Source organism: Amblyomma americanum, chromosome 3 (genome assembly GCF_052857255.1).
Source record: "Amblyomma americanum isolate KBUSLIRL-KWMA chromosome 3, ASM5285725v1, whole genome shotgun sequence".
Classification (NCBI taxonomy): domain Eukaryota; kingdom Metazoa; phylum Arthropoda; class Arachnida; order Ixodida; family Ixodidae; genus Amblyomma; species Amblyomma americanum.
The window spans coordinates 174086512-174099357 of record NC_135499.1 but is presented as its reverse complement, the minus strand read 5'-3'; the positions used below and the strand labels follow the sequence as shown (position 1 = coordinate 174099357).

General features: G+C 46.2%; 1 long non-coding RNA gene across 1 annotated transcript in view; it reads left to right on the top strand.

The window, feature by feature from the left end:
• The first annotated feature begins 56 nt into the window (after positions 1-56).
• The window catches only part of LOC144125457 (uncharacterized), a 16459-nt gene continuing 3669 nt past the window's right edge, over positions 57-12846 (top strand). The window contains exon 1 of the long non-coding RNA XR_013313384.1: positions 57-272. This is a non-coding gene — a long non-coding RNA (uncharacterized LOC144125457). The remainder of the gene's footprint in view (positions 273-12846) is intronic.

Below are 12846 nucleotides of genomic sequence, written 5' to 3'. Positions count from 1 at the left end.
CATTGCAAAGCAGAAACATGAGCTTTGGCGAGCTGCTTGAAGAAGGTTGGCGTGGTTATTGGGCTGCATACCTGCAGGCCAGTAGATAAGATGCAAATATTCGGGCATGCACACCATAAGCATCTCATCAGTCGGTGCATATCTGGAACAGCGGCCGCCCCCTATGGACGTGACGGTGCTTATCAGCGTCCATACGCTGCGCACTCAAACCGGCGCCGTTATCTCGACCCTGTGCGCCTTGCTGCCTGGCACGAAAGACGGAGAGGCCAGTGGTGAGTACAGACCAAAAATTTCGTTTCTAGCTGCCCTTTGCTGTTTAACATTCGACGAGCATATATGCCTGTACTTATATGACCACATATAAGTGGTCATATAAAAATTCGTATAAAAATTGCCATCAGCAGTTCATTGACTGCCATTTATTGATAAACGTTTGTGAGGAATAAAATACCCTTTGCAGCGCAGTGCTCAAATGCTCATCGATCCGCATGCGCCCTTGGCAACAGGCCAGTATATCAGAGCGATCATATTGACGCAGTGAAAGACAAAATAACAGTGGTCGCACAATGTTATTTCATTTTCTTTCTCGTTAAATCGACATAACTATTACGTGCCATTATCATGCGCCAGATTGTACTCGAGTGGTGATTTTAATGGCTTCTTAGAAAACTGCGGGCACGAAAACGCGTAGACTATGACATTTCACTCTCCGAATGTCATCGATATACAGAGACATGTGAATAGACAATAGCCCGAATAGTACACCGTATATGCACGTATATACGCAGCATGTGCTCACAGGCGTTCTGTATCGAGTTAGTCATCTGGTGAACGCGCATTCATCCTGCCTCACACTACACTTTCTGCTAACCTTTAATTGTTTCTTTTTTCCGTGCATGCCTTTTAAAACCTGGGTTTTGAGAACGATAGCCGAGTTTATTTACAGTTGCGCCGTGCCCGGCGTAATATGGATATGCTTCTTGTGACTCGTTTGTTTACATAACTTTGTTGTGACGTTACAGGTTTAGCTACAGGAGCAGGAAACGATGAGGACGAATGTTTACCGTTCTCCTTCAGTTGTTTCTATAGGCGATGTGTAATCATATTATGCCAAAGCGAGTCAGACTGTAATCAGCCCATTTCCACCAGCCTTCTATAAGGACTCTATTGACAGCATCAGTGACTTGATATATGCGCCATTATCTTCTCAATATATACCATTATGTATCCAGGCCCGAATTGCAGGCTCGTTCGTGAACAATAAGTAGCACACAGCCCCGTTGTTCATAGATACATGAGCCAAAGCGCGTTTCAGGCTTCAGAACCAGCGAGTCTTCAGCGTGTTTTATGCAGCAAAGTTCGGCAAGTATAGCTTATATCGTTCTACGCTTCTGGACGATGCATATAACGGGAGTGGCAGCGACTCAGGTGTTAGCTTCTGAGTTAGGTTACCTCGCTGGCCGATCTCTTCGTTCTCCACTGCAAGCCGCGGCGCACCCACAGCGCAAAAGTTCACCGGGTGCATATCGTGCAGGCAGCTGATGCGAGGTGTGGACTCTGCACTATAAGTGTGCAGTATAAGCGTAGAGTGAATCACTCGCTTTCGCTGACTGCCTTTCTTCGTTTCGTTTTTGTTTTATTTCTGCATTCTCCGAAGTTTGGAGATAATAACAACTTCCTCAAACGCTATCTTCCCCCTCCTTTATAGTTTTCTTTTATTTTACAGCAAGAGCTATATATGCGACGTCACGCGATACACGCACGTCGGCCGTGCTCGGGTGAGGGACAGTGAGTGAACGTGAGGGTGTAGGGGAACTGCAGCAGCGGCGGTGAGCTCGGTTCTCGCCGACGCCACCTAGATGGATGGATGGATGAAAAAACTTTATTTGTGACAAATTTAAAGTGTTCTTTACCCTTACGGGCCACTGGGCGCCGTGGTTGATCCTTGGTCCAGGATTCTGCTCTTGACTGCTGCCATCGTGGCTCGGCGTACGATAAATCGTTGCGCTTCCTCGTCCTGGCTGGCCAGCAGGTGCTCCCACTGCATGCGTCACGCTCAGGTGGTCTATTCTAAGCTCTAAGTCTGCCTTAGGGCAGGTCCATGTGACATGCTCTAGTGTAGGTTTACCCTGGCACCACGGACATTCGTCTACATATTGTGTAGGGAAAATCTTGTGTAGTTTGTGCAGGTGCGGGTAGGTATCGTTTTGTAGTCTGCGCCAGTCTACCGCCTCCTCTTTGGTTAGCTTTTTGTGTTGTGCTGGATAGCGTTTCCACTGGCCCCTGCAGTGATCGAGTATGTAGATCTGAGTACGGGGGAGTAACAGGGTCAAAGGCGCCCGTGGTGCAGTGCTGAGTCTGCTCGGTTGACGTACCCTCGAGCTAACTCGTCTCCTGCCACGTTGTCCCACATCCCCTCATGTCCCGGAACCCATACTATACCATGTTTAGTGTTTATGTGTCTTCTCGTCGTGTGTAGAGTATGATTGGCGATGCTGTCGATCCTGCCTCTTGTGTAGCTTCTGCATGCTTGTTTGGAGTCCGTCAGTATAGTGAGGTTTTGTCCTGTTGCGTTGCCGTGCGATATCGCGAGAGCAATGGCGGCTTCTTCAGCTGCCTCTATGCTTTGGTTTTTTATCATTGCGCTGATTATTTCTTTCCCTCCTTCGTCTGTTACAACGACGATCGTTTTGCGTTGGTATCGGTAATTTTCTGCGTCCGTGTAGACTACTGACTCTAGGTAGCGTTGCTCTCGCAGCAAGCAGCGGGTGAGAGAAAGCACGGTGGAAGACGGGAGGGGACAGCTATAGCTATTCGTGCAGCCTTGATCTTGCAATGGCGTTCGCAATCTTCACAAGCCGCAGAAAGCTGCACAGCGCGCACGCACATATCACAGCACTCGCCGAGTTTAATGCGTTGCGAGACATAGCGTAGGCGTTGATTTGTTATATCTATTTGCTATTTATTTTTCACAAATGTATGAAAAATAAGCGGCGATGTCGTGGCAGTGCATCTTTTGAAACCGGGGCAGAATATTTCCGGCAGACATTTTGGCAGTCTCAGCATTCTTAAATACCAAAATAAATTATTTAACATTGACTGAGTTGCAAGAAAGGATACCTTTGCAAAGACGAATCAAAACTGCGCCTGTGCGCAGAACAGCAACGCATACCGCAAAATCATAGAGCAACAAATTCTACGAAGAATTTTCGCCCCATTCACACCGGGCCTATTGTTTAGAAATAATCGCCATGAAAGCATTACGGTGTACTCAGCAAACGGAACTGTAACAGAGTATATTGCCCTTCTGTCAGAGCGCTGATTCTCTCCACGCCACATATACTGCGTCGCGTCCGGTTAGTGAAGTTCCGCCCTATATAGTGAGATACATGAAAAAGTTCTCTGTGAAACTATTCGGCCTCGTTGCATTTATCCATGGACGACTTCAACGTGCCCTTTGGTCGCATGCCCGATGCAAGATAGCCTGTTTCCGCCGCCGACCGATAGGAAATGATTGCTCGCAGATATTCTGATGCTATATAAGCGTGAGCAAGAGGACGCCCTACGTGCGACCCACTTAACATGGCGCCGATAAAAGTACCGCACACGTTGGCTTCAGAGATGCGTAAGAGAACGTCCCACAACGTCCCACCCCATATCACAGTACTGATAAATGAACCGGACATGTTGCATTTCGACATCTCTAAGTGTCTATAGAACGTGAGTCATGAGTAAGTTTATTACAGATTTGGAGATGAGTGCCTATTTTTCTGTGCTTATCTTCAATATCTTTTATTTGCCTAATGTTTTCTAGTGCGTATGCGTGAGTATGCCTACGTTCGTCTTATCCAAGCGTGAATTTGCACGCGAAAAGGGGCGGCTCCGCAATAAGTGTGGCGCAGACGTAAGCCGAATTGGTCATTCCTTAGAGTTAATTAGGCCCTTTTTCTTTCTAGCCCCAACAATAATATTGAAGTTATCATTTATGGCGCAATATTTTGTCCCCGCTTGGGATACGACAGCATGCCCAATAAAGAGGGACCCGTCGAAATTATAAGACTAAGCACGGAAAGAGTAAGCGGCTAAAACCTTGAAAGAAGCAAATAATTTTAGATGACAGTATATCGATATCTAAGGCGTAAAAGGTCGACGAAACCCGATTTCTTCCCTTCGGGGTTGTGGTAGCGTTTTTTTTTTGTTGTCTATATTCAGTTGTCACTAAGAATAAATTACGAGAGGAGTAGCCGGCTCCGACAACTGAACCGTCTTAGTTAATACTTAAATTAAAAAAAAAGAGCCGCCCATATGTTGGTCGAACAACTCTCACTAAAGTTGTTAATTAGTTTCTTTAGTTTGAAACATAAAAAAAAATCCAGCTCAATAGCATTCACTTCACAATGCTGTCCCGTGGTTTATAACTGATATAGAGACAAGAATGTTACATGTGCGTCGTATGGGTATTTTAAAAATGAAAACTAAACAGTTTGACAGGACTGTCCGTCTGAAACCTGGAACATGGTCTCCAAAGAAAAACCAGACCTTTCAGAAGGTGACAGCGGCCAGTCCGGTGTGCATCCTTAAATTTAAAGAGAAGGTGTGGAGGGGGCATAGGTGGGAGCTCGTTAAGGATGCGGAGGAGGGGAGGCGATAGACGTGAGTCCTACGACGGTGATTCATGGTGGAAGGTTGTAGGGCTGTGAGGGGGTTGGCTTGCTCGCGTCTTCTGTTACGAGCTGTTTTGCATTAACATTAGAAGCCCCACGGCGAAGAATAGTGTCCGGAACGCGGTGGTGCAGATCTGTGTACACTTGCTGCCTGCCACCTGTCACGGTTGGCAGGCGGAAGTGTTGAGAGAGGCACATAACCCTCTCCACTTCGAGGGGAGAGGAGAGAGATGACCGAAGGGGGCTGCCAGGGGAAGAACAAAACAAAATACTTTGTAAAACTGACAATGACTAATAACGGCCACGAATGATTTAGCAAAAATGAAAACGACTACGAATAGCTCAGAAAAGAGCTCAGCAAAGTTGCACAAGAAAGACATGATAAAGTACACAAGAAAACATGAAGAGAAGACAAAAAGCAGTAGAGAAGCAATTAAAGGCAGGAAGAAGATGCACCTAATGGTAATGCACTGTCATCGCACAATCTTAATCAAGCGTCCTCGTAATATTTTTCTGTTTTTTTTTTTTGCGTGTCTTCGAGTTGTGGAATAAAGTCCGTGAGCAAACACTGACGGAAGGCCACATCGTAAACGATTTAAATTGTTTGCTGTGTTTTGGATGCGGCAAGACTGAAGTAGGACACCTTTCACGGCAGTTTACAGAATTATAATGTCTTGGAAGCTGATTTTATGGCATTTATCCTCCGAATGTTCTGTGGCCGCACTGGGTTCTCTTAGGGAGTGCGGGAATCGTTTTTGTCTTCTCTTATTCTTTCCGTCAGGTCCTTGGTTAAGTCAGTGTAGCTGGCTTTGCAGTCGACGCAAAGAATTTATGTGAGTATAACGCACTTTCTCGCATGCAGAAAAAAAAAATTCTTAGCCCTTGAACAAAGCACTCAAGAATAGAGATAAAACAATGCGATGTGGATGACACGTAAGTTTACGAATTCGCATCCAGTTTCCAATTAAATAGTTGGGGTCCGACGTCTGGGTGCGTACAGTGCGCTGCACGGACATTTCCCTATTCGGACCTTTGTATGCACGGTCGCCTGAAATCATAATCTTTCTTGTCAGAAAAATATCAGTGCATACATTGAGGTATCACATATCTATATTCGTCAGCTAATGAAACCTGCGCTCGGCGATTAGAACGCCACCATTTGGGTTCTGAGGCGCGACTTTGCTATCTTTGCGTGGAAGCCAGAATTTTTGGCTACGGTGCCAAGACCACGCATGGGCGGACCCAGACCTTCACATCGCGGGAAGGGGGCTAGGGAAAATAGATGTTTCTTAGCGCGGGCAGAAGGGGCAGGAACGGTGAGGCGTGCAGCTGAAGAGTGTGGGAATACTGGCGGCGTCTACCGGGCGCAGCCTTCGCTATTTATTCCCTTGAAGTCCCGCGAAGCTAAGCGAGACGCGCGCGTCGTCCAGAGCAGACATATCTGCTCCGGACGTCGTTCCCGTCCTGCTGGGCTCTCCGGCCGCCGCGGCCTCGTCCCGAGGAATCATGCTACGCAGTCCTGCCATTGGGCCGCGGATCGTGACGTATACATAGGCGCGAAAGTTGCCCTTTCTCGGGGTCTGACCGCGGGCGCGTGGGAGAGTCTGAGCAAAGCCAGCCACGGTTGCGGGGCGCGGCGCCCGACGCCAGCGGCAAGGTAAGAGAGCGACCGTTTTTCTCTGTCCCCGAGACCTTTGCAGACGGAAATTCCCGCGCTTTGTCTCGATTGCCCTGCCTACGCGTGAAGGTAGCGTCGCGCAGCCTGCCTTTGCGGAACCTGCGAGCGTCAGACGACACTCGCCGAGTACCAGCCGCCGCTGACCCGAGTCGGCGTCGGTTCGCGCCGGAGTTTTTTCTGCCGCACCGGCCTGCGCGCTTGAACCCTTGTCCACCGTGCATCTGCTGCGGCCCGTTCCCGGGTTGCAGTGGGCGCCAGGTGCGTCTTAGCTGAACGAGTGCGACTCTGTGCCTGTATTCTGTATCGTATGCCTGTCTGAGTAATAAATGCATGTACAGTTAATGTTGTTAATTTTCTCGTAGTCAAAGCGCACGCACGCGGCAAAAACAGACCGCACCTCCTTCGGCCCGGAGCTCAAACTCCGTAGAGAGTCTATTTCTTCGCACGCCGCCAGGACAGATAGTGCAGCCCACTCTTGGGTTGGACGGCGATGCCATGCGTTCAGTAGACACCCACAAGACACGTTTTGATCGCTTCGGTACTGAAGCGCTGTTTGGCTCCACGCCCCACCCCGCCCACTTACCAAATATGCGCCAATACAGAAGCCGAGGGAATAGGAGACCGAGATCTGGTCGATTACCTGATACTTGAGATGGGAAAATCGTTTGCAGTGTTGTCCGCTTCAAATATTACTCATTGGGCGGGGTGTATCCCCACGTAAATCATCATCACCATCAATCTTACTACGTCCACGGAAGGATAAGTGCCTCTTTCATATCTCTCCAATTATAACCCTGCCCTGCGCCATCTGTGGCCACCTTAACCCCGCAAACCTCCTAATCTCATCCGCCCACCCACCTTTCCGCCGCCTCTTACTATGTTTTGCCTCTCTTAGGATCCGCTACGCTAGCCTAAGGGACCACAAATTGTTTTCTCCGCATTGCATATCTTGACTATGTCGATATTCTCTTCGTGACTTCAGCCAGCATATCACTAGCTGATATGATATGTTGTTCCCCAACCCACAGTGCTCTCTTCCTGTCCCATAAGTAACACATATAGTTTTCTTTTCAACAGCTCACCGTAATGTCCGCAATTAAATTTCAAGCAATTCTTTTTAGTGTCCAAGCTTCTGCTCCTTAAATGAGTAATGGCAAGATGCTATTCCTTCATACTTTCCTCCTGAGGGATGTTGATAAGCTGATATTCATGAGCCGAGAAGGTCAGCCAAATGCACTCTTCATTCTGGTCCTGATCTGCGTATGCAGCTAGCACGAGCAAGTGATAGAAGTAGCTTTGAATATTTAAAAAAAAAGTGATGGCTGCCCCAGTCGAGTAGTCGCCAGACGTTCGAAGACGACGATTTTCATAGATGCGGCACCAAAATGTGCGAGAACCGAAACGTCTTTGCAGGAAAATTCATGAGTTGTTGCCGTTATATTTCGCTTTCAGTCATAGTCATATCAGTTATGGCATAGTTGCCTAGGGCAGAACATACTATTGCCGTCTACAAACAAATCTCAACTCCACTATGTTTGCTGCTAATATCCTAAATGACAAACTAATTATGAAGAAGTGGATTCTCCATTTTGTGCAATAAAATTATGAAAAGGCCGTTTATATTACAGAAAATAACATCATTACACAGAGTTAAACCTGATCTCAAATTTTTTATTATCACCTTACTATCCGACATATGGCGACCCTTTTTCATGGTATTTGTTCCTTGCTATGGACTGTGAATGCTTTGATATATGACAGGTATTCATTTTTTTCTGCATCAGTTTTATGCAGTTTCGCCGTTAACGAATTGTATTCGGTATATGTTGCACTCCTATTTCTCATAATATTTTATTTTTCTGCTATTCAGTATGAATAATAATAATTGGTTTTAAGGGAAAGGAAATCGCGCAGTATCTGTCTCATACATCGTTGGACTCCTGAACCGCGCCGTAAGGGAAGGGTAAAGGAGGGGGTGAAAGAAGAAAGGAAGAGAGAGGTGCCGTAGTGGAGGGCTCCGGAATGCTCCGATTTATGATTCCTGTTCATTTATCTTTCTATAACATGCATAAGTAATTTCATTTTAACGTGTTTTCTTTGGTATTTGCTGCATTCCTTTATATGTGTATTCAATACGATACTTTCTTCTTTTCGCCCCTTGCAATTTACAGTTGTGTTTATTGCTGTTTTGTTTAGATGTGTCCTTTCACTTTTCAACACCTAATCAAGGGTCCCGTTTCAGTTAGTGACTCTCTGGGACCCTCTTCTCTACTATTACTGATGGTCGTATTTTGTATTACAAGTCATATTAATAAACTGAAATTGAAGTTACGCTACGCTGACGGATGTCACGCAATGGGTGGAAGAAAAAAGGAGAATGAAAGGACAAAAAGTATGGTGGAGCTGCCATAAAAAAACGTAAACCAATAAGCTAATGCCTGTGTTAAAAGAATGAAAGGACAAAAAGTATGGTGGGGCAGCCAGAAAAAGAATGTAAACCAATATGCCCCTGCCTGTGCCACTAAGTATAACAGGCTTAATGAATGAAAGGACAGGAACCAATTAAGCTGCGGGCAAGGCACCGCTGGTTATACACTCTAAACATAAAAGGAGTAAAAAGGAAGTAAGCTGCCCTCTAGCGCCCTCTCTTTTACGAAAGGAAATGCGCCAGAGGACAGGTTACTTCCTTTTTATTCTTATATAGGCGTATTCGTGTTTAGAGTATATAGACCTTTGCAATAAGGGCTTCCTGGAAGCCACCATATTGCTCTCGAGACTGTCACGTGCACCCTGCGCTAGCAGGGCGGACGCGGCAGCGGAACTGATTTTCGATAGTCCGGAGAGAAAGGGTTTCGACAACTCCCTCGCCGGAAACGCAGGAGCGTCCTGACCGTACCGACGCGCTAGAGAGAGACCGTATCTCTCCGCTACATTGGCAAAATAAAAAAAAAATTTCTTCAATACCAGTGACGTCGCAGCCAACACTATCAGCCATTCCGACGTGCAGAAAGAATTAGCTGTCGAGAAAACCATTACGAGCCACACTTGACACAGAAGAGTCGCTTCGAATTGGGAGAGACAGGATGGAGGCGGAAGTGTGAAGCGATTGTCAGGAAAGTGTGGAACTGGAGGGTTTGCGCCAGCTGTGACGTGTCCGACCCTGTCAACGACAGCATACAGTGCGCGCTACAACGTGACGCTGTCTCGCAGCATACGCCCACGCAAGCCGCATAAACTCACCTGTCACTAATCATACTCATGGAGTAGGCAAGCAGATTTGTGAAGCGTAATCACTGGATTCATTGCCAGTGGCGTCACAGTGACCTCGTAACCACTGAAAAGTGATTGAGTCGACTTCCCCACTCAGGCACGGGGTAGTGAACGCTGATTTCAAGCGCCATTTGTTGTGTCTGTGCAGAAGGGGTGAGTGCAGACGAGGCCTCCGGGCTACACAATTTGCCAAATTTCCAGCGTGTTCCGTAACATTCAATCAAAGAACTCTACGGAGAGCTGCAAGTACCGCAGCTGACCACGTAGTGGTGTGCAGGATCTTGGATTCTAAACAGAGAGTAGTAAAAATGGAGTAAGCTGTTATCTAGCGCATTTAGAGTGCGCATAGTATCCTTATAGCAAACAACCAGTCGGGGCTAGTTGGTTGTGCATTCTGTTCAATTAGCGAGTGGCTCTACACAGGGCGGTTACAGGGGACAAAAACGGAATGCGCCTGAATCGTATAAAATCACTTTGTGGACTGGTTAAACAAAAGCTTCGAATGCGTGCTCTGTTATCTTTGTGGCCCCCATTGTTGTCCCCTGTAACCGTGTTGTAATGTCAAGTATCTGTAGCGTGCTAACTGAACATAACGTACGGGTGGCGCATGTTGTAAAAACCATAGCGCCAGAATTGGTGGTCATGTTAACCCCTCTTTAGGCAAAAACTCCGTGAATGAATCACATGCATACAAATAGTAAAATTGCACTCAGGATGTCTCTATAGGAATTGAATGAGATCACTTTCAAGCCCTTTCGACTAGTATTGTAGAAAAAAACAGGTAAAAATACCTCAAATTTGGTACATATATGTACCTCACCCTTTTGCATGTATAAGACAACTTGGATTAGTATGGAAATTTGCTTCAAGAAGTTTATGAGGCAGTTAAATGATGGGAAAGGCTCCAAAGCTCAACAATTTTTCAATTTTTTTTCCCGCCAGGATGGGTCTCCTTCAACTGTGTACACGCCTGCGCATGTAAAACAGGCAGAGCACCAAGGAGGCTTATTAGCGAAAGTTAAAAGCGCACTGAATTGTTTGTTTGATAGTTGGGTATTATATTCAGTACGTGAAAATACTGTACATGGGTGCACCGTTTTCCGTTTGCCAGCACTTTAAGCGAGTGGGACACATGTGTCCCGCTGTCGAATAAAGGGTTATTGGGAACGCATAACCAAGCCTCCGGTGCAAATGTGTATATGTCGCTTAACGTCTCCTACGAGATAGTCAGAGACTAAAGGCCACAGTAGGCGACAGGCGCGGAATCGAATCTAGGCCGCGGTGGGCGCATTTCGATGGCGGTGACATGCGAAAGGCGCCCATATGCTGTGCTATGTCAGTGTACGTTAAAGAACCCCAGGTGGTCGAAATTAATCCGGAGCCCCCCACTACGGCATATCTTTCTCCATCTTCTTTCACTTCCATGACTGCGTGGTTGAGGTTTAATAATAATAATAATAATAATAATAATAATAATAATAATAATAATAATAATAATAATAATAATAATAATAATAATAATAATAATAATAATAATAATAATAATTGTTTTTTTTGTGGAAAGGAAATGGCGCAGTATCTGTCTCTTTTATCGTTGGACACCTGAACCGCGCCGTAAGGGAAGGGATAAAGGAGGGAGTGAAAGAAAAAAAGGAAGAAAGAGGTGCCGTAGTGGAGGTCTCCGGGAAAATTTCGACCACCTGGGGATCTTTAACGTGTACCGACATCGCACAGCACACGGGCGCCTTAGCGTTTTTCCTCCATAAAAACGCAGCCGCCGCGGTCGAGGTTTCCGCCGAAGGCGAGGCTGGGGCATATCTTTCGCCATTTTCTTTCACTTCCCTCACTGCGTGGTTGAGGTTTCCACCGAAGGCGAGGCTGTATAAATAAGACTATCTTTTCCTCATAACGAACTCCTCCCTGTGCCCTAATAGTAAGACTTCCTTTCAGTTCCTGGAATAGCAGGGTGTAACAGCGCAACTGAGCTCACCACGAGGATGAAACAATTGTTTTTGCAGCAAGCGCGAAGCCCGAAAGGGGCGCAATAACCGAAATATAGCGAAACAAAAGGTTGTGCATGGTTCTACGCGGGAAGAGTGGTGAGGTGCTCAGGATACTCTGGCGAGATGTCTGGCACTTAGTGCACTGTAACGCGCACATTCACATTTGGTCTCAGTATCAATGTGCATCGTCACTGCAGTTGATGTTTCGTGGTTGCAAAATGAATTCTACAGTTGACGCGCTTCGCGGAAAACTATGACAAACGCCACAATGACCAGATCTGAATGTTCTTATTCAGTTACTCATTCAAGCCTTCATAGCGTCAAAAAAAAAAAAAAAACCGCGGAGGCTTGCAACTGCTGCACGATGTTGTCATGCAAACAAAAGTACGCAATAGGCGTCTGAAGCTTTAAAAAAATGTCAGAAAGTACTATACAGCAGTGTAAAAAAGTAACTCTGTAGCACTTCGAGGCACCTGTGAAAAACCATGCAGCGGGGGCGAAAACAAGTCATCGCCGCTCACTCGTGGCCAATTAGCGAACAGTTGCAACCTGTGCCTGGACGAGCCTTTTAGGAGCTTGTCTGCAGCAAATAAGTCGCAATAACGCGTAAATCTACTGGGAACATATCAGCTTCACAGATTCACAACAAGACCTTAGTTCGGAGGTCGTTCTGCTGCCGGGCAAGCTGTGCCACAGGAGGCAGACAATGAGCGTACAAAGCGGACAAAGGACGCGAGTTCAATTCCCGCATGAAATTTAGCAGAGTAAGAATCGTCGCCAGCCGCTTTTTAAAGTAGTTCACTTGAGAAATCTAAAAAAAAGGTGCCGAACAGTTCTGACGTTTAGGACGTGTTTTTTTTTTCGTATGCGATCGCTTAATTATTAGTGGGTATAAGTATATGTGCGCCCAATGGTTCGGACGAAAGTGTCAACTGTACATCAGGTCGTCTCTAACTGGTACATGCAAAAAGTGTTTACGTTGAGAAGAAGGCACTTGCTCTTCTCGAACATGACACGAATAAAGGAATTAAGAGCGATAGAGGGGAACACTACATAACATGATCATTTTCATGTCCAGGAGCATGGCCATAGTCGGTTGTTCAAAGGAAAAAGAGCTGGCAAGGAATAATGCGCAAGTCCTTGCGCACAAGCTCTGGTAAAAGATAAATTTGAAAAGAGCACGCAATAATAGAGACAGTTTACAATCTCAATTATATTTTAAGGCATGATA